The sequence below is a fragment of the Chroicocephalus ridibundus genome, chromosome 6 (assembly GCF_963924245.1).
Source record: "Chroicocephalus ridibundus chromosome 6, bChrRid1.1, whole genome shotgun sequence".
NCBI lineage: Eukaryota > Metazoa > Chordata > Aves > Charadriiformes > Laridae > Chroicocephalus > Chroicocephalus ridibundus.
The window spans coordinates 23,208,793-23,233,531 of NC_086289.1; the positions used below are offsets into that span (position 1 = coordinate 23,208,793).

A 24,739-nucleotide genomic window follows, 5' to 3' on the forward strand; every position below is an offset into this window, starting at 1 on the left:
CTGTTTTTTCCATGATACGCACATTTCCCACAGCTCACACTGAGGTATCTGATCAGGCTTTAGACTCTTATCTTACAGTCCCTGACTCCTGTTAGTAGTTCATCTCTCTGGGAATAGTGCTACAAAAAGCACTCAAAAGACATTGCAAAGAAACTTGTGTGAAAAGCAATTTTGCTGTAAGTGTTTTGAATCTAAATGGCTTTTCATTCTGATTCCCCAACAAATCATTTTAGTTTGTGTTTAATGAAAAAAAAAACAAACCGTTCAAGGTAGATTATTATAGATGAATTGCTACTGTCAAAGAACCATTTGAGCTCTCAATAGGACAGCATAATGCCTGCCAAACAAATAAGCATAATATTTAGGACACTTGAAGCATGCTATCAAATGGACAGATTGTTACACTGTACAGATCACCTCACCCAGCAGACACACACAGAGGTTACTCTGTTCTCAAGCAGCAATGCCATTTACCAAAACACTTCGTCTGAGCATTGAATACCCTACTTGTGAGGATTTTGTACTAAATCAAGATCCCTACACACAGGCAACCTGATGCCTGTTAAGCAGTGAACCAGACTAGTTAGACTACAGCACACCTTTTGTTGCATACAGAAGAGAAGGACCACCTTGAAGGACACATTCATTTGACAATTTAGGCCTTAAAGAGGTACATCCGTATTTCTAATGGTCTGGGATTGTTTACCCTTCCTCCACCTCTACTTGCCCCAGATACTGCACAATCTTAATTTCTGCTCATGTTTATTTCTAAGCCTTTAACACTTGGTTCCTCTCCTGCTTCTACATGTCTCTAAACAGTAATGAAAACTGGAATGAGTTAGGCATTGTTTGTATTATCATAGCACCTAAAAACATTGTGCAAACACATAACATGTACTGTCTCAAAGACTTACAACCGAGGAATCACACATCACAATCCTTTTCATTATATTTGATCCTTCCCCATTTAGCACGCCCAATAATCTAGCACCACTTATCCCATAACAGTCACAATTAAAACCCAGTAAACATGGAGCTTCCACACCAAGCCATTTCAAAGATAACTTAAACTAGAATAAACTAGCAAACTTTACAAAAGTGCAATTACAATAAATATTCAGATTTCCATTTCTAGTGCGAGGATGGATCTGAGGCTTTTCTTGTACAATATATTTTCCTGCATAACAAGAGTCTCTGCATTAATGGCAATTAAATATTCATTAACTAACTGTACTTGGTATGCAAGCCAGCACAAACCAAAACTGCATATTCTAGCAAAAAAGGAGGCAGACACATTCAGGAACCTGCAGTGGAAAACTTTAAAGGGTATATTAATGGACTTCCATTTAACAGCTTACTACAGAGTTTCAGCATTTTCAAATGGTAGCACTATGCCATTATAACTATGAATACAGTAATATTTTCCCAGCTGTATTTGCAGCCTTTTGCAAGCCACTGCTAAAAAACAGGTGCTTTGTCCTCTCCATATGTCACGTTCTCAGAGGAGTGTTAATTGACTTTTTCTACTCAGGATATTCCGAGACGCCCAAGGTATTTGAGAACGCAACTGTTATTAAGAATCTCATGCCTTTCAGCACCTGTGAAATTCCCAGTCAAAGAAACAAGAGAATTTGTCTTGGCTTTTCAAAGTTAGTTTTTGAGACAAAACAGCAGTTCAGAATTTGGGGCTTAAATTTTATGTCATGGTATGCTTCTTTCAACATCACTGTGCCTAACCAACAATTTTTTGTTGGTATTTTGCTACCAATTATCCTCCTTTGTCCCAATACAAGAATGTGCTGGGAACGTCTTCCACATAGAGACCAAAGCCGGAACCCTTTGACTTAGAAGTATGAGCCTCTGCTGCTTCAGATTAAAAGAGTTTGTCCATCAGCTCACATGAACAGCAAATACACAAAGCTCTATAATGTGGTCCAGCTCTGGAGTATACACCTTTTATTACCGAGAGCCACTCTAGCATGATGTTGTTGTATGTTTAGTAAAGGTTTCACTGCCTTCTCTACCTTTACCCCTTTTAATGATAACAGTGTTCTTAAGTATCCACTAAATTCCAGGTGTATTTGACAATGAAATAATTTCCAAGGGTTACAGAGGAAAACCAAATATTTGCATTTAAAAGTAAATAAAGAAAAATACCTCTCAACAGTGTTTCTTAGGAATAGTTTTGCATTCATCTTTCAAGAAGCCTTAACAGAGAATGAACAAGCATGGCCACTGCTCACCTTAAACAACCCGGTTGAATGGTCACACACAAATCTGACCAGTAGATCAGACTTTCGCAAACTTGTTCAGCAGCCTCAAGACAAATAGCATTATTCAGACTGCCCATTACGTACGTCCAACCCTGGTGTTGTGACTGCTATGCCATTTTAGTTTAAGACCCTAATAAGCATTATAGACTACCTAAAATTCAAGAAAAGCCTGACTCCTTACACCATCAAAAGATGAGAGTAAACATAATGTCTACATTGCATACCTATCACTGGCATTTGAATATAGCCCAAAGTGACATCCCAGGTAGGTCATAAGATTCTCAACCCACATAATCCGTATGAGTTCTAACTCTGATACAAGTAGGCATAACAGCAAAGCCAAGGACAGATGAGCTGGATCACCTTACATTTTAGCTGAATTTAGCCACATGCTTGAAAAGAAACTTCTCTCTTGCACAAGAACCTTCTCAATTGACTGTTAAGAACTTAGTGACAATCCTCCGAGATACATGAAATCAATAAGGACCATTTTAACTCCAAATATCTAAAAATCAGCCTGCTGCAAAACAGAATTTTGAAGAGCTACTCAGGATTTACAGGGCCCAGTCCTACAACTTATGAAGTTTTTGAATGTTTTCTCATTTCTCTGCTAGGAGAAAGATCAAGGTAAGTACTAAGTTTAAAGGACGGGTTTAAAACACTTTCAAGAAATTTCTTTGGAAACAGAAATTCCTAAAGGACTGCTGACTAAACACATGCCTGAAAGACAAACTTACTTTTGCAACAACCTGAAGCTGAATGAAAGCAATCCCAGGAATGGCAATATTCTGAAGAGACACTGAGGTTCAAGCCAATGAGATATCTACCATGGATTTCTCTGACAGTTGTTAACACCTCTTGTAAATCTTTGTTCATATCAATAGAAGCAGCATGAAATGGCTCCAGACTGTAGCCCAGCTGGTGCTAGAAGTGTCACAGGCTACATATGCATCCTCTCAGCCCCACGTCCACTCCAGCCTAGGCCTACAATATGGGCTCACTCAAGCTGGTGACTCATAGCACTTTGGAAAACACAGATCAATAATAAATTCAGAGCCTTTCACCTCTTCTTCAGTAATTTGAGTAGTACTAATTTCAAAAAATCCATCAAAAACTATTGTGTTCTGACTATTGTTTTGTGGCCTTCAGGGACATTTTCACGCTAGTTCCTAGTATCCAGCAGGCAGCTATACAAAAGTATTTAGGCACCCAGAGATACATGAAGCCTCCTAATCAGATCTACAGTGTGAATTAGGAGCGTAATTTACTTAGGCAATTCTGAAATCCATTTAGAGTCTAATGGCTCTTAAGCAAGTAAATACCTTTGAAAATCTGACTCCAGGTCACTTAAAGTATAAAGATTATAACAACAGATGACAGCAGCTGGTAGTCTCAATGCAAAGTCTGCAAGTCTTGTCAAAAGTGCAATCTGTCCTTCAATTCCAGAGATAAATTCTCTGGAAGAGGAATGAAGGACTTTCTAGAATATTTATGGAGGAACCTGGGCAGCCATATTAGAATGACTGTTTGCTACTTATAGCAGGAGCAGATACTGGTTCTGAACTTTCAAATAAGTATTCAATGGCATAAAAGACTACTATTTCTAGTATTATATATATACACACACACCCCCCACGTCTATAACATTCCCTCCAAGTTAAAAGATCACATAATATCAATCATTACCAGGGAGTATTCTGAACAAGCACCAAATGGTGACTCAAATATAAAATGACTCAAAATTATTTCTTTAGCATGGCATAATGCCAAATTAAAAATACCGTCAAACAAATATACTTTCCTTACCACCTTCTGGGGATCCACCCTAAGGGAAGCTGTCCTGCGAGCAAATACCCAGCTGCCATTCCCAGAGCAGCACTGTTCTATACCAGATCCTTACATCGGGCTTCTGCAGAACTGCCACGACGTAGTCCCAAGGATAAAAGCTTAAACAAAGAGTTTTCATTCCACTGATGAACCAGCGGATCTTCTTCACCTGCCTATCACTGAGTTCTAACAAGAGAAATTAATGAGTTTCTGAAGGCTGAGATGTGAAAGCTGGAACCAGGACCTGCAATGGTTTAAAAATGGCTTGGTTCTGTTAAAGGCAATCTTGATTAACACCAACAGGAAATGTCATTTTTTTAACAGAGCCTCTTCTAGGCAGAGAAGGGTTTCATTCCTCAGTAGCTAAACTGAGAACACAGTGATTTCAAGATGTGGTTTCAAATAAAGCTTTTAAAAAAACACAACCCCAGCCTGCACCTGAAAATTCCTGTCTTTTCCCTGAAACAATGCAGAGCAGAATCGCAGAACAGCATAGCTCCCTCATTAAACTGGCCAATGCACATAAACACAAATGAAATTATGGCTCACTAAAAAGTATTTTCTAGCTACTCACTAAAATAGCTTTGGGAGACCAGGTCCATACATGGAATAAAATGACTTTCACTGCAGTCCTAAGCCAAACTCTCCTCTGGAATGACATTTTAGGTAATATAAACAGTTTAAAAGCAAATGTAGAGCAGAGCAGCCTGGTTTTACACAGTGAGTGCAACAAAACTGAGATTTATTCTGTGTTGAATTAAGCTCTCTATATTGTTTCTACTTAAAAAGGAAAAGTATCAAATGCAACAATTCCTACAAATTTATCTTTCATTACAAACACTTTCATAATTCAATTTCACCAAACAATAGCAGGCTCAAGCAAAGTGGGCAGAATTTTGGCCCTACTCATTTGCAAACATTGCAAGCTTTGCCCTTTCTACTGTTCAAGCAACATAACTGGAGGCAGAAGTCCTCCCACTGCTTTTCCAATAAACTTCATAACAAGTCACATAAAGCTCTTGGAGTGCATGACTTAGACGCAAACGGATGCTTTTCAAAATACCTGCTTGCATCCTTCAGCTTAGATCAGAAATGCAGATAAAAGCCCTTTCAAGAACTTTGTAATGTTCAGAGACGCGTGGGATGAGCCGTTATCCCTCACGACTTCCTGGTGCACTATATACAGCAATTCTCATTTTATCTGGGAGCAGAGGGGAGAAACATGAGAAAAAATTTGATCAGCAGCACACAGCATAATGACCAACTGTAAATTCAGCTTTCCTCTTCACAAGCTTTTCTGAATGTCTGAAAATAAAGTCTAACCAAACTGCTAGAAGAACTGTGTGGATTGACATAGAAACGGAAGGACCAAAATTAACTGATGGCAAGTGTTGTAAAGCCACCTGAAACACAGCCCTCAGTAGTGCCTGTTCCCTGCACCCAACCCCTTTCTCCAGGGCCCAGACACATCTCTCTCCTCATGGCATCCTGGCACAGCATCTCACAGCTGAAGACTCCACAGCACACCCCAAACATTTATCAAAGCATGTTTCAACTCATGTTACACATGTGGGGGTGGATTCAGTGGGATAAATAACATTCCTCCCCATTTCACGTGAATTAATGAAGGTATAACGCAGTGGGCGGACATCAATAGGATTATGGGTTAGCAAAGGGTGCCAGGCAGCCCAAGCAAGCTGGGGAGATGCTATTCAGGCAGAACAATGGTGTGCCAACGTGATGCCTCACCGTGACATCACTGCCTGCATCGCCTGCTGTCACAGCACTTCTTGTTCATGAACCATGAGGCAGAGGAACGAAGTTTGCCCAACGTGGCAGTCAGACTGACAGAGCTGGTATTAGAAGCAGACACTGATTCAGAGCTCCTTTCTCTAAACATTAAGACCACATGCTTTCTCTATGACCACCTATGAAATACACGGGACAGTACACCGCACAATGCATGTCACGGTGCACCAGAACATGTCTGATAGGAAGTGCGGGGACATCTCATGCCAAAGCCCAGTACTTGCATGCATGTAAATGGTTAGCAGGATGTGTTCATCAATAACCTGCATCTCAGATGCATCAGAATAATGGCTAAGAGACTGATGAAAAAGAAATCGGAACAGAGAGACAAAACAGAAAAATGAGCAGATGGTTATATGTTAAAATAGGATAGACAAGCATTTAGGAAAAATGGAATGCCTAAGTTCAGCCAGGACAATAGCAAAAATCAGTAAGAAATAGTTGCTAAATATTACTTTAGATAAATTTTCAGAATGGCAGCAAACACACACAAGAACACTCACACAAGCAAAGAATTATAGAAGCAGGGAATTTTGACTTTAAGTCTGTATATGAGAAAACACAACTAATAGTTTAGAGGACAAATTTCATGCAGCACATTTGGAGACAGACATTGCAATCATGGGTCCTGGCCAGCCTGGGTCTGACACAGATTTTATCATTATTGGAGAACTTCAACGGATGATTTTTGCACTCCACAACAGCCATCCAGAGTACCACTTGCTGTTAGTACTTGCACTATAGCTCATTAGAGTTACAAGAGTTACAACAATGAGCTCTGAATTAAGAGTTTTGTGGCATGAGGGGCTTCAAGTTGCAGAATTTAGCTACTTCAGAAGATGACCACCTTGAAACCAGGGCTACAGCTAAATATTCAGAAATCAGGAGAGCTGGCTTTCTTAACTCAAGAATTTTCTTTTAATCATAGGGTTTTGCTTTGTTTTTTCAGATAACCCCATAAATGATACATTTGGAATTTTATTGTATTTAATTTTTTCTTCTTTGGTTCAGAGCTTTTAGATATCACATTTTGATGCTTTCCTCTGAAAATTTCCTCTGTTGCTTTCCAGAGAAATAGTAAACCTGCATTTGGACACCTCAAGTACTGTCACGAAAATAATAATTCATTTTGCCTTTTCCCAGCAGGTTAAGAGGGAGGTTTGAAAGGAGAAAAATACCATATTTAATCATCTGAAGTACGTAATAAATCATTTTAAATGCCTGAAAAACATCAAAAACTAATAAACTAATTTAAATCTGACCATCTGAGCCTGAGTCATCCATTTTTTATCTCTGTTTTAAAATACCACTTATATACAATCTTAAAGGACGCTCAGATAAGGGATTCTGGTTCAGCCCTTACTAGTGAAAGAAGAGGAAGACAAAAAGGAATTCTGAGAGCACCCACACTGCTCAGATACTGTAGGGGGGGTGGTGGGGGGGGAGAGATCAGCTGTAGAGATACCCACATATGAAAGTCACAGAATTTTTGTAGATGCTTTCCTCAATCATTCAACAATCTCCTACTGTCACTGAGCTCTGTACTGCTTACCACCATCATGCTGCTTAGGAGAGGAAATGAAAACACCAGTGTCTAATGTTACAGACAGAAACCATGACAATATATAAACAAAATGCTGAATTTAAATTCTAGTACAGACTGATTAGATTGACAGACAAGTTAGAGTGAAATGATGTCAGGTTCAGTGAACCACGCATAAAGGTCTTTATGATTACATTGACATTTTTGCCTCAGTTGCAGGCGTCAGTGGCTATATTGGATTATGTCACCTGAGAATTTAAATACAATCATACATATCTAATGAAAAAATAGCACATGTGAGTAATACAACTCCATATTACCTTAATTACATATTGCAATTACAATTACAGCAGCACTGCTACTGGGATGAAATTATTGCTACTAAGCCTCTCCATACTCCATGCAGGCCTTTCACAGGAGCCTCACACAGACTCACCTCAACCTGCATTAGAAAATCAGTGAAAAAGACCAGAATGTGAACTCTGTCCAGCTATAAGGACAGGGCTTTCATTACCCTGAGTTGGCTCAGAAAAAAAAAAGAACAAAATTCAAGTTCTACGCAGAATACTGAGGTTCCTTGAAGCAGGAGCTAAAAATAACTGAAGGCATTTTCCCTCAGAGAAAATGGGCAGCCACTGTCCGCTATGGAAAATACGCGCTAGTGATCATTCCAAACTCACAATGACGATGTCCCTTAAGGCCAAGAAGGACTAACTGAACTAAACCCAAAGTATTCTTCTGCTGTTCCTGTGCTTCTTGACAAGAGGGAGCTGGAATTCCTGCCTATCTTGGAGAACCAAGAAAGACAGCATGGCATAAGCAAGGACAGACTTTCTATTTACCAGCCTTGACAGCATCCCAGCAACATGGTACACACCACAGGGCTTGCTTCAGAAGACTGCTTTCCTTTTCAAATATTTTCCTTTCCTCTTAGCAATAGAGATTTTACAGATAGGCATGCTGGTATGATGAATATCACACAGAGAAGACATCGCTGTCCATTTACACTAACTTTCCAAGGTTGTCTTACTCAATTTAGTGTCAGTGCCTATCAGAACCACAGACCTGAAAGGTCGCACTGGAGTAATCAAACAGTTCCAGTGACAGCAGTTCACTCAAATACAGATCAAAACTGTATTTCTAACCTTGCCTGGAACTTAAGCCTGAATTTGAAGTAAATCAGTACAGAAAAGAAGTATCACCACCTCATCCACTTCCTAAAAGAAAACAGTAACAATGTGGGGAAGAGCTGAGGCTGTGAAGACTTGGGATTCTCCTCATAGATTTTGTGTTCTCCTCAGTGTCTTCTCATGGTTGCTCTGTCTCTCTCATAGAGAAGCACCGAGACACACGTTCCCCATGGTATTTGTAAGCCAACAGCTTGTACAAAGAAGGAGCACCTTCCTGCACTAAGGCTGTGCAACCTTCTCAACTATGGAAACAACATGTGAGTTGCCTGTGGCTCACTGCTGACACAGCACTCGTGTCACTTGCAGCTCCTCAGTGAGGACAGCAAGCACATGTTGTTGCTCCAAAAGCACAAATCCCTAAGCAGGGAGATAATGCTCTCCAATAGCTATTCCAAAGGCAGCAGAAGACTTACAATACACAGTTAAAACAGTTACAATTTATCCTACAGAGCACTCAGTATACAGACATACAAATCAAGCACAAAACCAGCCCATCACAGAGCACTAGTAGAAGACTCCATAATCCCAAACAACATCTAATACAAAATGCTTTCAGGTATATAAATTCGTTTAAGAAGAAAAGACCTGTTTTTTTTATACCTCTCAAGCTTCTCAGGGAATCAAATCAATTAAATTGGCTAGCTATGTTCACGCAATTGAAAAACATTTCCCAGAAGACATACATACATTGTATTAACAAGAGTTAAGTAAGAGAGAAGCAGGAGCCTAGAGCTTGTTTTCTGTCTGGAACTGAAGGACAGGGTGTGACTTTATGACTTATCTTGTTTCCTAGGAAGGGAGAACAACCCTGGTCAGAATTGCCAGGCAGATTCTGCCTAGCAGCCCTCCCGGCCGTTCCTTCCACCTCTGCCCTGTGCATCTCCCTGGCCTCCAGTCACACACTCGCATAAACGCTGACCCTTTATCAAAGTCAGCTTTTATAAAGCAAGCCACAGTGGCATGATTAGGACCTGATAAAATGAAAAACAAAACACTCCTGCACAAAGAAATGGAATGATTCCCTGAAGCCAGAGTAATTACTAACCATCAACAGCAGCAAAAAAGGATGTTTTCTGACCTCCTCCACATTCAGTGGCACAGGAATTGCGAGGCTATCTGTATTGCTGGTGAGGAAAAAATGTTGCAACTGAGAGATTTTTCTCTTGCAGCAAACAGTGGCAGTCTGGCTAATTTAATACAAAAAGACTCGTTCAACATATTTTGTCAATATTTACTACCATAAACAATACCTTGCTTAACAGTCTAATTTAGGCAACATTAACTTCCATGGTAAAATACATAAAAGATGACCTCTCCAGTTCTGTGACCTCTTTTTTTAATTCCTAAAGGCCTAAAAACTGTCTAAAATAAGGAGGAGAGGTGTTTGGGATTTTTCTGCCACTTGTTCTTTTCACTTAAAATATCACTTGTCTTACTCTGGGGTTTCCTTACAGATGTCTTAGATGTAGACTTGAAGCTCCTTCAGCCATCTATTTGAGCAAGCTGTTACAGTCTGGAAAACAGCAACTTTTCTCCCAAATATTTATTTATTCAGGTGTTCAAAGGCTTGGGGATTTTGTTTGTTTGTTTTAAACTTTTAAGCTATGTAAATAACAATACCTCTTTCCTGGACAGTTAGTCAGCTTTCATTTTCATAATATCCTTGAGATAATTCTACCAGGTCATCAATTATGCATACACTCTGGAAGAAATTAAAAAAAAAAAAAAAAAAAAAAAAAAGAGAGAGAAACAAGATATGCTTTTCTCATATAGAAGAAAACCAGAGACAGACAACAGAGGGACCCTTTGGGCCTTTTTTATATAGAACAGGAAAAAAAAAAACAACAAACCACAACAGATCACAAGTGTACTCTTTATCTTTTATAGATTACTGAACAATAGCTTGCAAAATTCCCCAGAAGGGCATTAAATATTCCATTCATTGAGTTCATCCACTAAATATGGGGGGAGGTGTTACAGAAATTAAAAACTCCCTGCTTGAGACGACCATCTAGCAGGCAGTTAGCTACTCCGCAATCATATCGGAAAAATAATTTTTAGATTCAAAATGACAGTTTCTTATGAAATATTAAAGGGGCAGGAAGGGAAATTATCATAAGATTTGCATAACAAACTAAATTTATTTGGACTAAAACCATATTAAAATCCAGGAAGTTTTTTTAGATTAAGGAAGGAATACAGTTGCTGCATAAGAGTCCAGCTGACAGGAGTATGTGTGCTGAATCTCTCGTTCCTTTGGCTAACTGTATTTGTTGTCTCTTTCCTTGTGCTCCTTTGCTTCTGTGGTTCCAGCTTTCCTAATTTGGGCATCCAAAAGTTAACAAAGAACTAGTCGTGTAGATTCCTTCTATAGAAAACGGAGTTGAGATAACTCATCGTTCAGAGTAACCAGAGAAGGCTACAGCGAAATAAGAAAAAACCCACACGTGTTATTGTTCTGCTGTTCCTTGTCGATCGCCTGTTCTTAAGATTGTCCTCTTATTCTGGTTGGGAATGCACAGAGCACGAGAGTCTCCTGGTGCACACCTGGGGCTTCCAGGCACGAGTGCCCAACTCCCAGCAGGGTGACGGCCCACCATATTTTAATAGTCGCAGTGAATTTTGTGTACAGCCCTTCTCTCAACATAAGTCCACATCTGCAATACATGCTATGCCAGCAGCTGCCACAACAACAAAAAACAGGTAATTCTCCCACATTCCCATCCCTGCTTGATTCTGAATTGTCCCTTAAAAAAAAAAAATCCAGATGCAAACTGGTAGACTTACAAGCTGGTCATCCTTAATAACGCTAATAAAAATGGAGTAAACTTACATAGGTACTTTAGAAGGGCTCGAGCATGCAATTCACACCCAAGGATGTGAATGTTGTGCATACTGAGTGAACTCAACATCACCCAGTCTGAAATTCTATAGGAATTCTGAATAATTCCATAGGCTCTTCTACAGGAACCGTTAGGGACCTTGGGATGATCTATGGAACTTGTTAACTTTACGTGACATGTAAGGTGAGTGTCTGGGGTATAAAATGGCTTGGGGAAAGTGACATCTTATTTTAGTTCTTTTAATATCCAGGGTATTCAGTGAACTGAATTGTGTGTGATTACTGAATTATTAGTGATTGAATAGCTGCTCCTGTTACCCTGTGTATCTGCCTCAGAGTCCCCCTGTGCCATCATTTTTCTGGGAGCACAAACAGTCTTCTACCTTTAACCATGCCAGGACACTTTTTGCATGTGTTCTCTGTTGCATACAACTGAAGAAATTTTTCTCACTCGGACTCAAATCTGGCCTCAGGTTGGGCTCCAAATACTTCAGCTATGCTTTTGGGTTAAAGTCTCAGCATCAGGCATCAGCGCTGTGCCCAGCTGGTGTTACAAAGCAGCTCTTCAAGTCAGTGGGTATTTTAGCATGTAGCACACATCCAGAATGGTTTAATGGAAACAGAAGTCCTCAGTGGGAAATTATAGCTTTTACAGGAACATATGGTCCACAACCACTCAGTGGCTATAAAAGTGTTTATCTCAACATTTCATAGAGGGGAAAGCAAAATAGAATTGAAAGGTGACATACACTGCTTCTGAAAAATCTTGTGACTAGCAGACTTGCACAAAACACTGACCAAACAAAAGAAAACATAGAAAGCTCCAATATTTTGAGTGGAAGCTTATGGTAGTGAAGACAAGTCAACTCCAGCAATGATTTTTTTTTTCCACAAAGATAGTGTCTCACACTTCTATTGCGCTTTCCACTTATAATGACTCAAAGTCACTCCCATAAACCACATGCGGTGAAAGTTCCTGTACTCACTGCAGGGAACACAGACACTTCTGGGGTAGGTTACAATAGATGCCTGGAACTGTGTCTCTATGGCATATCAAAAAGAGGGGATATCGCCAGAGTTAATGTCTCTGTACACTTGCAAATTGCCAGGCAGAGACGGTCAGATCTCTTGCTCACGCTTTCTCTTATGAGTCCACTAACTTGCCATGGATGGTGTCACAATCAGCACACACCTAGCGGGACTGCCTTGCACTGAGCCATCAACAGTGCTTCATGCACCATTTATGTTTTCATGTAAATTCAAATATTAGATGTGGGCAGAACACTCCTGCCCAAAAATCACCTTGAGCACTAGCACAAATAAACCAAGGTTCTTACTAAACAGTAGAAGGCAACCCTCACTGGTTGGCAAAAGTGCTCCAGCCACATCATAGATGGGAGAGTAGAAGCATAAAAGAACGTTGTGTAATTTACCCGTCACTTTGCTCTGTATCAGTAACAGAGCTGGAAATAGAAATCTCCCCTATTAGACACCACATCAAGAGCCATGACAGGTGCTTCAGAGAGCCCTCTTCCAAAGCATGTGTAAACTAGAACATGGGCATAACGTCACAGGGAGGCAAGGACGGGTGCTGAGACAGGCTCAGTTAAGCTTGCTGGTGAATGCTTTCCCCTGCATCTATCCTATATGCAGCCATCAGCTTGCAGGAGATGAATTTTTACTGTTCTGTCTGCAACTACATGATGACAAAAGGAGGTAACGTAACAGCGACTCGCTTCTAATAGAGCCTTAATAGTGAAAGGCGGTGAGCCCAAGGCTCCTTATTCAAGCAAAACAATCTTCATTTCAGCGGGAGCCTCCCCAAACGCAAAATGAATTGCATTCTCAGACTTGGCCTTAGTTTAACTAAGCCATTAGAAACAGAATTAATTAATTCATTCATTCTGAATTAATACAAGGACAGACCATGGTTTGGCAAGATGCCAAGTAAAGCGGACTTTTCACAGGATTAAGCTTTGTCTGAGAAGCTAACTGTCAACCAGAGGCTAGTTTGGCATCAAGGAGTCACCTAGATAAGGAGGTCTGTGACATCCAGCAGCTCAAGCAGCAAGGATTTCTTGTCACTCATTGCTATGAGGGGAACAGAGGCTCTGGGGTGTCCTTGTACTCGGGACTCACAAAGGACTTCTGTTGCCAGGTGACTGAATTCTTGTCTTAGCTGATGTGCCAGAGAAGCAGCATGATACTTTTGAACATCATGAATCTATATAAAATTATTATGGATTTTTTTGGAGTTTTGTTTGTTTGTTTGTTTTTTAAATTCAATGGCTAGATTTCACTTGAAAAAACTCCACTGAATGGACTTACATGAGTATATAACCTGGATGGAATCCAACTGCTGAGCAGTGAGCCGCTACCTACTAACAGTGATTTTGCTTTAGTTCACATAGCTGGGAACATATTAGAGCACAGGGGTCTTAATTAAAGCCCATAATCAGCTTGAAATTCCTACAGACTTCTCCCATCTTCATCACAAAGGTGGGAGACCTGGTGGCCTAGTACTGCTACAGTACTGCATAATTCTAGTAGAGGGATAAAACCTAAGATAGACAGGCATGGAATCATTTATCATAAAATTTTAGTCTTCCTGTAAAAGAAAAGAAACTATTTATGTAGAAACATCCATCATATCTCTTGGCCAAGGGCTTATAAGCTTTTATAAGAGAACAAGGGCATATCATGAATTAGTCACAGGATTTCACAGGGCTGAACTACAAGCCTTTATGAATACCAGACTCTGTATATTAGATTATATTTTTTTAAAAACACACACAACACAGTACTTCACCTAAGAAGGCAGCAGGACAGTGTCTGACAAAAAAGAGAAGAAATGTCACATTTCATAAACAAAGAAAACCCACCCAGTTCCAACGACAATCAAAAAGTATATTAAAATGTTCATGTAAACATGTGAAGATTGGGGAAATTTCCAACAATTCTGTTTCGGGAGGGAGAGCTGGAGACGCCCACATTGCCGTGTCTTACTGGACTGTGAGCTGGTAATATCCTAGGCCCTCTCCAGAGCTCCTGTATCAACTCTCTTTGAGGAATCCATACAAGCCCTAGACCGCCAGGAAACACTGAACCCCTCATGACTGGACCTTCCCTGCGGGCTGGCCTCTGGAAGCTGCCAACATCATCTCTTCACAGCAGGGAATCTCTGCAGCGGTGGGGAGAATCACAGGTCAAAGAGCGTGGTGTTCAACAGGAGTTTTTGGCATCTGCTATGAATTATGCCATCTGCAGTGCAGCAGTAAGGGGCCTAAAGCATTGCTCAAAAGTAACAACAAACTACAATGCCACTGCAGTATTTCCAAGTTCTCTCTCATTCTCTATTAATTTCAGGCCAACTTATTTAAATTTAAAAACCAAAAGGGAGAAATTATTTAACATCCTGTCCCGACAGCTCAGCCCAAAATCTTTCTGGATGAATCTAGTTCATTGAAGCCAACAAAATTGTTTCCATCAACTCCAGTAAGTTTGGATCAGATCTTGGGTCTCTTGCGCTGGCAGGGGCTGGAACACAGCTAACAGTTACAGTCTGATGAGGCATGAGTCACAAAATAACCACATCTCTCACACTGTCTGAGCTCCAGTGAGTGCAGTATCAGCAGCAGAACACTTGTTTGGGTCAACACAATGAGCGCGTGCCTGACACTATGGTTTTCAGTGAGTACAAATACGCACATCTGAGTGCGCTCATAGCTTGTTTGTTCTAGTAAAAAACAAAGCAAGACAGCATGAAAGAACAAAAGTGAAGGCTGTGAGATGGCAAAGGGTTGTTGTCCTCTCAACATAGCAGGTGCTTCTCCAGAGGCCATCTCCCAACCTTACGAATGCACACATTAGGACATCATTAGTGTAATCCCCCCTCCAAAGGAGGAGATGGAGGAGACGAGGGGAGATGTTGAAGTGCTTCTACTCCTGCCAGCAATCTGATTGCAAAACAAGAGACTTGGGTTCTTTTTAAACAACATTCCACCCCAAAAGAAACAGCCATACAAAATATGCAGATTGAGGAAAAAGACTTACTGGCAGGAGTGCCACGAGTTAAAGCCAATTGCAGGCAGAAGGAACACCTCTGCCTCATTCATTTCCTGCACTGAACAGAATGATTTTATGTGGAACGTCTGACTGCTAACTGTATCCCACTTTCCACCCCTCAGAGCTAAATAACAGGATTCCCTTCTACCCCTCCAGGGCTTCTAATCCAAGAATCTCCAGCTAATTTACTTGCTTGATAAACCCTTTCTCTTAGAGTTCTTACTGTTTGGTTTTAGCACCAAGATACAGGCTAGCATTTTTATGGAAGTTCACAACCATCATGTAAAGCTCTGTGCATCACATTTCTCAGTTAATTAGAAATAAAACATGAGCAACATGATTTAAGTCTAATAATCACTCACTCGGTACCATAAGCAGAAACACTGATGGCTAGTCATTTGCCCCATTCATATCTATTTGTTATACAATGGGGCACAGTGAACAAGGAATTGTAATAGGAAACAGTCTTTGGAGCCTTTGTTTCATTTTTCTAAGTATAAATAATTTTTATAGAATTTACAGAATTTTTATATTTTTTATAAGAAAACAAGCACAGCCTTGTGATTAAAATATTGATACTGTTTTTAGAACTGTGTTCCAGACACCACCTTGCAAACTGAAACAATAAATGATGCATATTTTAAGAACACTTTTATTAAAAACTTACCACTACTAAGTATACCCAGGCTTGAAGGTCTGTTCTGTCATGTGTGTCAGTCTTAGCGTCAGTAACGTAGCCATCTTTCTGTGAAGCTGTTGTTAGTTTCTTTTCTTTATAAGTACTTTCAGGCATTTTTTCTATGATCTATCTCATGATTGAATGAACAGCGTATTATTTATTAAAGTCTTCACAGACTCACAAGTCTCACAAAACTATGCAGACTGCTGTGAAAGAGAGTCTGTGGGTTTTCTACTGCTAGCTTGGTCTCATACCTATCTGAGGCAGGAGAGGACTCACTACCAAACATGCAAACTGTCCAATGATGCCAGGTCAAAGACCAAAGCTAAGGAGGAAAAGTTAGCAGCCCGCCAGGCCTCCTCTCATTCCTCACACAAGAGTCCACGTCAACAGCACTACGCCCCATCGCCTCTCCGTCCTCCTCCGAGCCTTCCCACTCATCTCGCTTACTTAGCCCAACAGCATGCTGGGTCAATGCTGTCTCTGGCATATTTGCACAAGGCCTACTGTTACGAGGACTTTGATCTTAGTTGGTGCCAGTGCTGTATGAATCCAAGCAATAAAATAGAACTCGCTGCAAAAAAGGTCAAGAACACCTAACAAATACAATGTTTGTATTATAGCACTGCCATATGTGTAACGAAGCACCACTTTGAGGAGAACCACAACACAATTTGTACAGGGCTTCAAGACATCAAGATGTTAGAACCGCAAGCAAAGACCGTAGAGGTATTCTGTTGACGTGCTCAAGGTGCTAAATTCATATCCAAGTATCTTCAGTGTCTGAGGAAATGTGATTTCCAGGTTTGGGGTCTGATTCTATGATTTTTCATACATTTATATAGTTGGTTGTAAAGATTTCTAACTCACAGATATGCTAAGAGATGGTGTCTAATAATATGGCCAGGTAGGGACACAAAGTATGAATTCTTCATGAATGTGTGTCTACCCTAGTCGCACAGTACCATGCTACCCTTGCTTGGTACATCTCAATTTATACTAAACTTCTAGCAGTAAACTTTCTGCCATACAGATTTGCATTTATTGTACATTCATACAACATCTTGCATAAGGGGAGCACAAATTTGCTGGACATATAAATATACAACATATGTAAAAAAAAATAAAAAATTCTTTGGTTACTTACCCAACAAAACAGAATCAGAGAGCTACTGTAGAGAAAGCAAGAAGAAACTGAAGCAAAGATCCATTGAGGAAACAAATATTTACACAATCTTTGTTCTTTTTTAATCTTTTCTAGGAAGCCATGTAAGTTCTTAGCATATATTGTTATTAGTTTTTCTTTTGTTGTTGTAAACTCTTAGAAGAAGAAAAGTATCAATAGATAAGATAAAAAGATAAAAAATAAAAAGGTGTAAAATATTTAGTGGGTTCTTTTAATAATTAATCAGCCTAAGAGCTTTCAGTCTAGCTGTACTAACAGCACAGCCAGACCTTTCAAGAGAAGAAACAAAACTAAATACCTAGTCACCTATTAAAATGTGTTATCAGAGTGCTATTTCTAGGCATTTGAATGTCACACTGCACCAGGAGGAATTGCGATAACTAATCATTTTTTCCTGAAGCTGTTACTCAGCTGCCTCCTATCATGACCATACAAAATTCAACACGGAGTTAAGCAAAAGACTACCAAGCTCACTTCAATACCCACCAAGTGTTTGCAGAGCTCAGTGCTGCACGACTGGCCACTCTCTTAATACATTATGTTCTGTGACTGGCTTATCCCGAAAACACAAGAATGGATTTCCATGGGGATGAGAAGTACTTCAAGTGCCAATAAATTCTACCCAAGTTTTTGAAAAAATAACCATTTGTAAGAGCAACACTTTATTCCATAAAATTCCACAAAATCATCCAATAAAAGGGAGTTAGAAGTAGCGTGACTGCAAAGACATGTCTTACTCGAGCAACCGCTTGCAAATAGTTTTCCACAGTATTTAGAGAGCTCAGAGAGAGCATACCACAAAAAAGAAAATGGAGAGTAAGGAACAGACCTAGTACAATCTAGTACTACCCCCTGCTTAAAAAACACCAATGATAAATGCATACATGTAAAAGCACCTAGACTGCAACAGTTTTGCAAATCTGTCATTGTTTACCATAAATGCTGTGTAAGCTCTCAGATAAATTGATCTCAATATTTTTGAGGGATAATGACAGCTATAATTCCACATTAGATCAAATAAGATTCTGGCCCAATGCAGATCTCATTGCTTTTTCTTAGCTCTTCTAAACTGTGGGCTTGAGCTAAGTAAGGGCTAACACTATCTTACATGTTATTACTGCTATTGACGTCGCTGGGCAAAATTCCAAGTGCACAGTTCCTAAATCTGGCCTTTCTCTCTTAGGGTCTCACATGACTAACTGGCCCTGCTTGACTCAGAGAACCATGCCTATGATTATAAAAGGCATTTGACTGTGAGGGCCATTAAGCTTGCCTTCCTGCAAGGGCACCACTGGTATCTCTTGTAACAGCAACGCTGCAGGTGCTGGAAAGTGGGCTGAAACTCACAAAACTCATAATAATAACTGAACAACTGCTACTTTTGACCTTTACGTGCTAGGATCAATACAGACATAGAAACAAATAAAAATGGACTCATATTCTGTTATCGGCCACCCTCTCCACACGGTCATCTTCATCCGAATTGCGTTCATCTTGCTCTAGGAAAAATATAACTTCTGCTTCTTGTGTGAATGAGTGTTGCGGCGTTTATTCAAAACCAGAATAGGCTTCCTGTCTTGGGGCATATTTCATTCATATTATGTAAATAATTGATTCTTTGAAAGACCAGAATAGTTATAAATCAAACCTGTAGGCAAACTACGTTTTCATGCATGCTGCAATTTCCTGTTTTCCCATTTTGATGGAGGCATTGAAAGCCCCCAGCCGTTACAGTACTGAATAATCTTCTCTTGGTTCTCAGGACAGAGGAAGTGGAATTATTTCAGAAGTCTTCCTAACAAAGAATAATTTTAGCAACAGTTTGCTTTCTGTGATAAGGACACTCACTTCAAAGTTTTTATTGTTTATGAAGAGGGCAAACATCAATAAACTGTCACAAGATTGGCTATGGATATAAAAGATAATTTCTTGTGGAAGCTGCTTCACCTCTCCACATCTCATTTCCTTCAGCTATAAAGTGATGGCAGAGTTGTCTGCCTATGCTGGCATCCGTAGATAAAAAGCAGATTTAGTGCTACACTGCAATTCTGCTGCTAGAGAGACTTCACACAGGACATGGAACAAACTTGCCTAAAAATCAATCCAGATCATCTCCTCTTATTGTGAATGGGTATGAAACCCAAACACCCAGTTTTACATTGTACGCATTAGACAGGTGTAAAAGTAAAGGAAGAAAGAGAGAGAATAAAAAAAACTGACTGACATACAGGCATTCACACACCCAAATTCAGATATGAAGTATCTGATCTGAGAAGCACCTCACAAACCAGTTTTTCTACCTAATTATTCTCACATATTTGTTTTTCTAAACACATTCCAACGAACGGCATCTATGATGCAGGGATCCAAAATTACTTAATCATGCTTCATGACATCTTAGTGAGACCATGAGAAGACATATATAAGGGTATTATTCCTTCTAGAATTTAAATGGCATTCCTCTCCGGGATGGCACATAGCGTCTGTTTTAGCAACACTCAGCAACCACACACAACAAGGAGAACGAAGCATAAACGTATCTAGTTAGCAGAGTTATTACAGAGTGGCCGACCATCACTACCTGAGCTGCAGTTTCGCATGGATCAATTTTCATGCGAAAAGAACTGCAGAGTGCTAAAGAACCCAAGCACACATGGCATCAGTACGACACCTTCTTTGAAAGACACCTCCAGTAGCACATTTGCCTTCACTGCCATGCTTGGATAAGCACTGTCTTAGCTGAGTGAGAAGACATAGCATCATCACTTCCCAAACCCTCTCCTCTAACTGATCCAAATACCAAGTCAGTCCAAAACCTGCTTACATTGTGGCATGTTGAATGGTCACAGTACAGTCTACACAGGAACAGAGGCTGAAATCAGAGTGAAGTCGAAGGTCAGGTTCATAAATTCCTATTTGGATATACAGACTAAGTGCAAATCACCACAGAAAAAGTGAAGGGACGCATCTGGGTAGCCAGCATTGTTGAAAACCCAGGCTTTCTGTTAGGCTCCTACTTCAGAAATCCCAAGCAGCATGTAAAAGCCCCAGCATATTCTTTTACACAGTAAGAGCAAAGAATAAAACAACATACCCATGACTGGGAACTTCAAAAGCCTGAATTAAAAACAATTTTCAAAGAACACTGAACATTATCCTTGCTGCCAGTGCATTTCCCAATGCTGAATAAATCCAAAGCAAAAATCTCACCAAAAAAAAAAAAAAAAAAAAAAAAAAAAGCTTCTCTGCTAAAAACATCTTGTCTGCTTTTAAAGGCGCAAGAGTAGTTTCCATAATCCTATAGGTAGCCTCTGCTCTGATATAAATTACACTAAGCAATGAAAGTGCTGACCCTGCCTTAACACTTGCACCACAAACAACACACACTGTACAACCTAATTCCGTAATGCTCATTCACATATATAGCTCCACAGAAGTTAATGGGATTATGGAAGGGATTGGAGACTTCAGGATCTGACCAACAGAACCTCTTTGGCTTACTGCAAAGGACTCAGCAAAGAGAGAAACACGACGATTGTTCATCCATCTTAGGAGATATATATACTACAGTCTTTGCTCAAAACAAAACAAACAAAAACATGAGCAGCACTGCTTTGCTACCCCCATCTGCCCTGTTCTATAAGAGACCAAAGAAGCATTTAGTGAAGCTAAAGACCAGAAAACTGAAAAAGTTTCAGTTGTTATCAGAGAAACAGATAATTAACCACTGTAGCTCTCTGCTGCAGGATGCCATTGAGACAAAGCATTCTGTAGTAGTTTCATCAATTAATTAGCACATTGTATACAGTAACACATCAGAATAAATAGATTCTGTGACCAACATCTGCTGCCATATCTTAACAGCAACCGGAGTGTCTGCACACACATGCATGCACCCAAGTACACATACAGAGAGCACATTCTTAAAAATAGGACATGTAATTTGCACGAAGGTTTAACATTCCTGTTTCTTCCCCAGATTCTACCTTTGCAAAACCTGTAAACTTGTAATTCAACATTTGCAGAGTGCTTCGAAGTTTCTCTGAGCTCTCCTTTCCCGCCCCCCCAAATATTTTCCCTCCCCTACAAACAGAAAACACAAGAAGAGACCTGTTTATCACATGACCTTCCTTTGGAGGAATCCTTACATTTGTACTCTCTGAATCACTTACATATTGAAGAAAAAGTAAACTGCAAATAATATTTACATGAAGCACTCTATTCTTACCTTCCTGTCTTTTAGGTTAGCCTTCTGGGCACATGAAATTTACTAGGTGCTCTTTCTTTCTTCTTGTAGACAGTTTAGGCATGAGCTTGTCTGTATGTGTGCGCTTCTGTTTATGTTTACAAAAAATCTGATATATTTCAAAGAAGGCACACTTGCTGTGCTTTGACTGCCTAAATATCACTACTTACGTATTTTTACAGTATTATCAATCAATATGGCTTTATAGAACAGGATTATCTTTAAAAATAACTACTCATATTTAAAGATAATAAATATACTTACTGAACAAGAAAAGGGGAGCATAAAAGAAATGGGAGCCATTAGGGACGCTAATGTGACACATACATATTTTCTGTATGTCTATATGTGCAGCAGAACCAACATGGTCCAGCCTTTAGAAGTCAAGAGATACTAATTCTCCTAGTAACCTTGAGCAAGCTAAACCTCCCCTTGCCCTCCCGTACCTTCTAGGTAGAGAAGCTGTCTGGGACAGATAACTGTTTCTTTTTATGACGTGGCAGCAACTAATACAAGAGAGAACAATCTTTCAGTAGCATAATCCATAAAAATGAAACACTAACGTACCAAATATTGCCCCAGACCAGCAGCAGTACCAGGCAGAATAAAGAAGCAGCAACTACAAGTAAGCAAACCCTGATCTTTGCGTAGAAGAGCAAAGAGCGCATTCTGCTTAGAACAAGTCCCACCAACAATCATCTGGGCTCCACTCTAATACCCTTGATTTGGGGGACTATGATGAGTACCCATACGTGGAGGTGTAGCAACCACGGCACTGACACAAGCATAGGGCGCTTAACTGGTTAAAAATCAAACACGGGTAACAGCAGGAGCACAGGCAGTTTTGCTGAAATGAGATCTGCACAGCAGGGCAGGCATGGCTTTTCTTCATTACCCTAATAGCCTAATAAATAAATAAGGGATAGTTGTGTCCATGGTAATCACGCTGGTGATTTTTTTTTTTCTTCCTTTCCAGACACCTTAGGAGAGAGGCAGCCATACCAGGGCTGCAGAATCTGATATGCAAATAAAAAACTGAGACCTAAATGAAGCCCCTTCTGTGATAGGATTTAATTAAAACTACTGTGAATTCTCAGACATCTAAACCATCTACCATTCATCAGGCACCAGTGATACCTGAAGCTATTGCAAATTATTTTTTACTCCTAAATTTCTTATGAACAGATGGCAAAAGGTATTTACACCTCTGCATAGAAGCACACAAAATAAAAGTCCTCAGAAACGACAGAGTGATGGAGACTAACCAGTAGGCTCTTCACTTAAAGACACAACAGTTTCATACCCTGCCATTCCCAGCTTCTGCTTTATCCAAACTACAGCAAGTGTTGGCTTCCTAAAGTAGAGTCTTCTCAGCATGTCACACGCAGGGCAGCATCCATGCGCTGCTGACTTGGTAATTGCATTATCTGCAGCTGCTGATGAATGAACAACTGTAATGCATACATCCTGGGTTTAGCTCTCTCGGGACAAGGAGATACAGACTCCCCATACCAGATTCACTCAGTTTGCCGAGTCCGGAGGCACACAGAAAACGCCCGTGTGCATTCCCTCTAATTTTAAAAGCAATGTTGCATTATGCTCCCCCTTCCCACTGACAGAAAAATAACATTTCTATTTACAAGCACGAGAAACTCGTTCCCAAATCTACTTCCCTGCATCTGCAACGTATTTTCCCCGCAAATAACAAGGCTTGAATAAAGGCTTGCAAAAATTGTGGTGTAACACCAACCGCATCTCCAGATATCAGAAAAAAAAAAAAGAGAGAGAGAGAAAGAGGCGCTAATATCCCACAGCATAATGGCCCTTTAAAGAACACCTAGTCCTTATGGGTATAAATAATCCCAAGAATAAAATGGAGCCAAGGCGATTTTCATTACAGAGAGGGGTGGGACTGACCAAGCTGCCAGGGTCTGCGAAAGCCCCGGCTGCTCCGAAAAGTTAAACGCGCAGAGGAGCTTACCTTGGAGAGGCAGCGGCGGCAGCGGCAGCCTCCCTCCCCGCCTGCCTGCCCGCCCGGCCGGGACGCCGCAGCCCCGCCGCCCCGCTGGCCCGGGCCGTGCGGCCGCCGCTCCCCCGGCAGGCGGCGCCGCCGCCGGGACCCGCCCCCCGCCCGCCAACCACCCGCTCGGCGCCGGCACCCAGCGAGCCCTTTCCACCGGCGCAACGGGAAAAAAGAGAAAGAAGGGCCTGCGCTTCCCAATCGCGGGGGGGGGGGGGGGGGGGGATAAAAAAAAAACCACCACCCAAAGCCAGCCCTGAGGAAGGCGGGAGCGGAGCGGCGGCCCCGGGGCGGGGGGATGCGGCAGCCCCTCGCCCGACCTGTTGCTTGTGTCGGTCGGTGCTGGCTCCCGCGGTGGTGAAATCTGCTGAGGGTTGAGGGCTGGGAGAGCCCTTTGTCGGTTCGGATAGGTACGAGGCTTAGCGAGCGGGAAATGAAGGGATTTTTCAATGCAGCCATCGTTGTATTGATTGTGTGTAATACAAATCACGGGGAGAAAAAAGGAGGAAGAGATGAAGGAAGGGGGAAGAGATGACACTGATCAATCACCGAATGCTTCATCTGTGAAAAAAAGATCGAATAGAAGAGAGGGGAAATCCCTAACAAATCCCTGCCTCATTCACCCTGCAGTGCATGGGATTAATATTACCATTTAGGTTTCATTGATGCTTAGGGCACCGCTCCTGAATTAGCTCAGGTGCTCTGTGAAAGTGAGGGAAAGCCAGTCCATGCTCAAGAGCGTATGCACAAAACACATAAAGGCACCAACCCACATAAGGCCTGACTGTGCTGCCTTTGTGTAAGGAAGAAACACAGTGGACATAGAATTTCATCCTTCTCCGGCTGTCCTGACATCTCGTGTTCTTTTTTTTGTCTTCAGCAGTTACAGTTCTATTTTCTTTCTTTTTCACCTTCAAAGTTCTTTTTGTCTTTAACATATTGACAGCCAGAGGAATCTAGTTTATTTGTCTTTACTTAAATACTGCCCACAAATCAAAAATATCACCAAATAATTCAAACCAATTGCCGAAAGAAATTACTTAGATCTCTATCCGTAAA

General features: G+C 40.7%; 1 protein-coding gene across 30 annotated transcripts in view; it reads right to left on the bottom strand.

Annotated features, from left to right (window-relative positions):
• Positions 1-23,776, bottom strand: part of SORBS1 (sorbin and SH3 domain containing 1) — a 174,393-nt gene extending 150,617 nt beyond the window's left edge. For 12 of the 30 annotated variants that reach the window (XM_063338915.1, XM_063338908.1, XM_063338911.1 and 9 more), the window contains exon 1: positions 23,642-23,771. The gene's annotated coding sequence lies outside the window, so the exon portion shown is untranslated. Of the gene's footprint in view, positions 1-23,641 lie in introns of all 30 variants that reach the window. The other 18 variants (XM_063338896.1, XM_063338888.1, XM_063338885.1 and 15 more) reach the window with 6 other exon arrangements.
• Between the last annotated feature and the right edge of the window lie 963 nt (positions 23,777-24,739).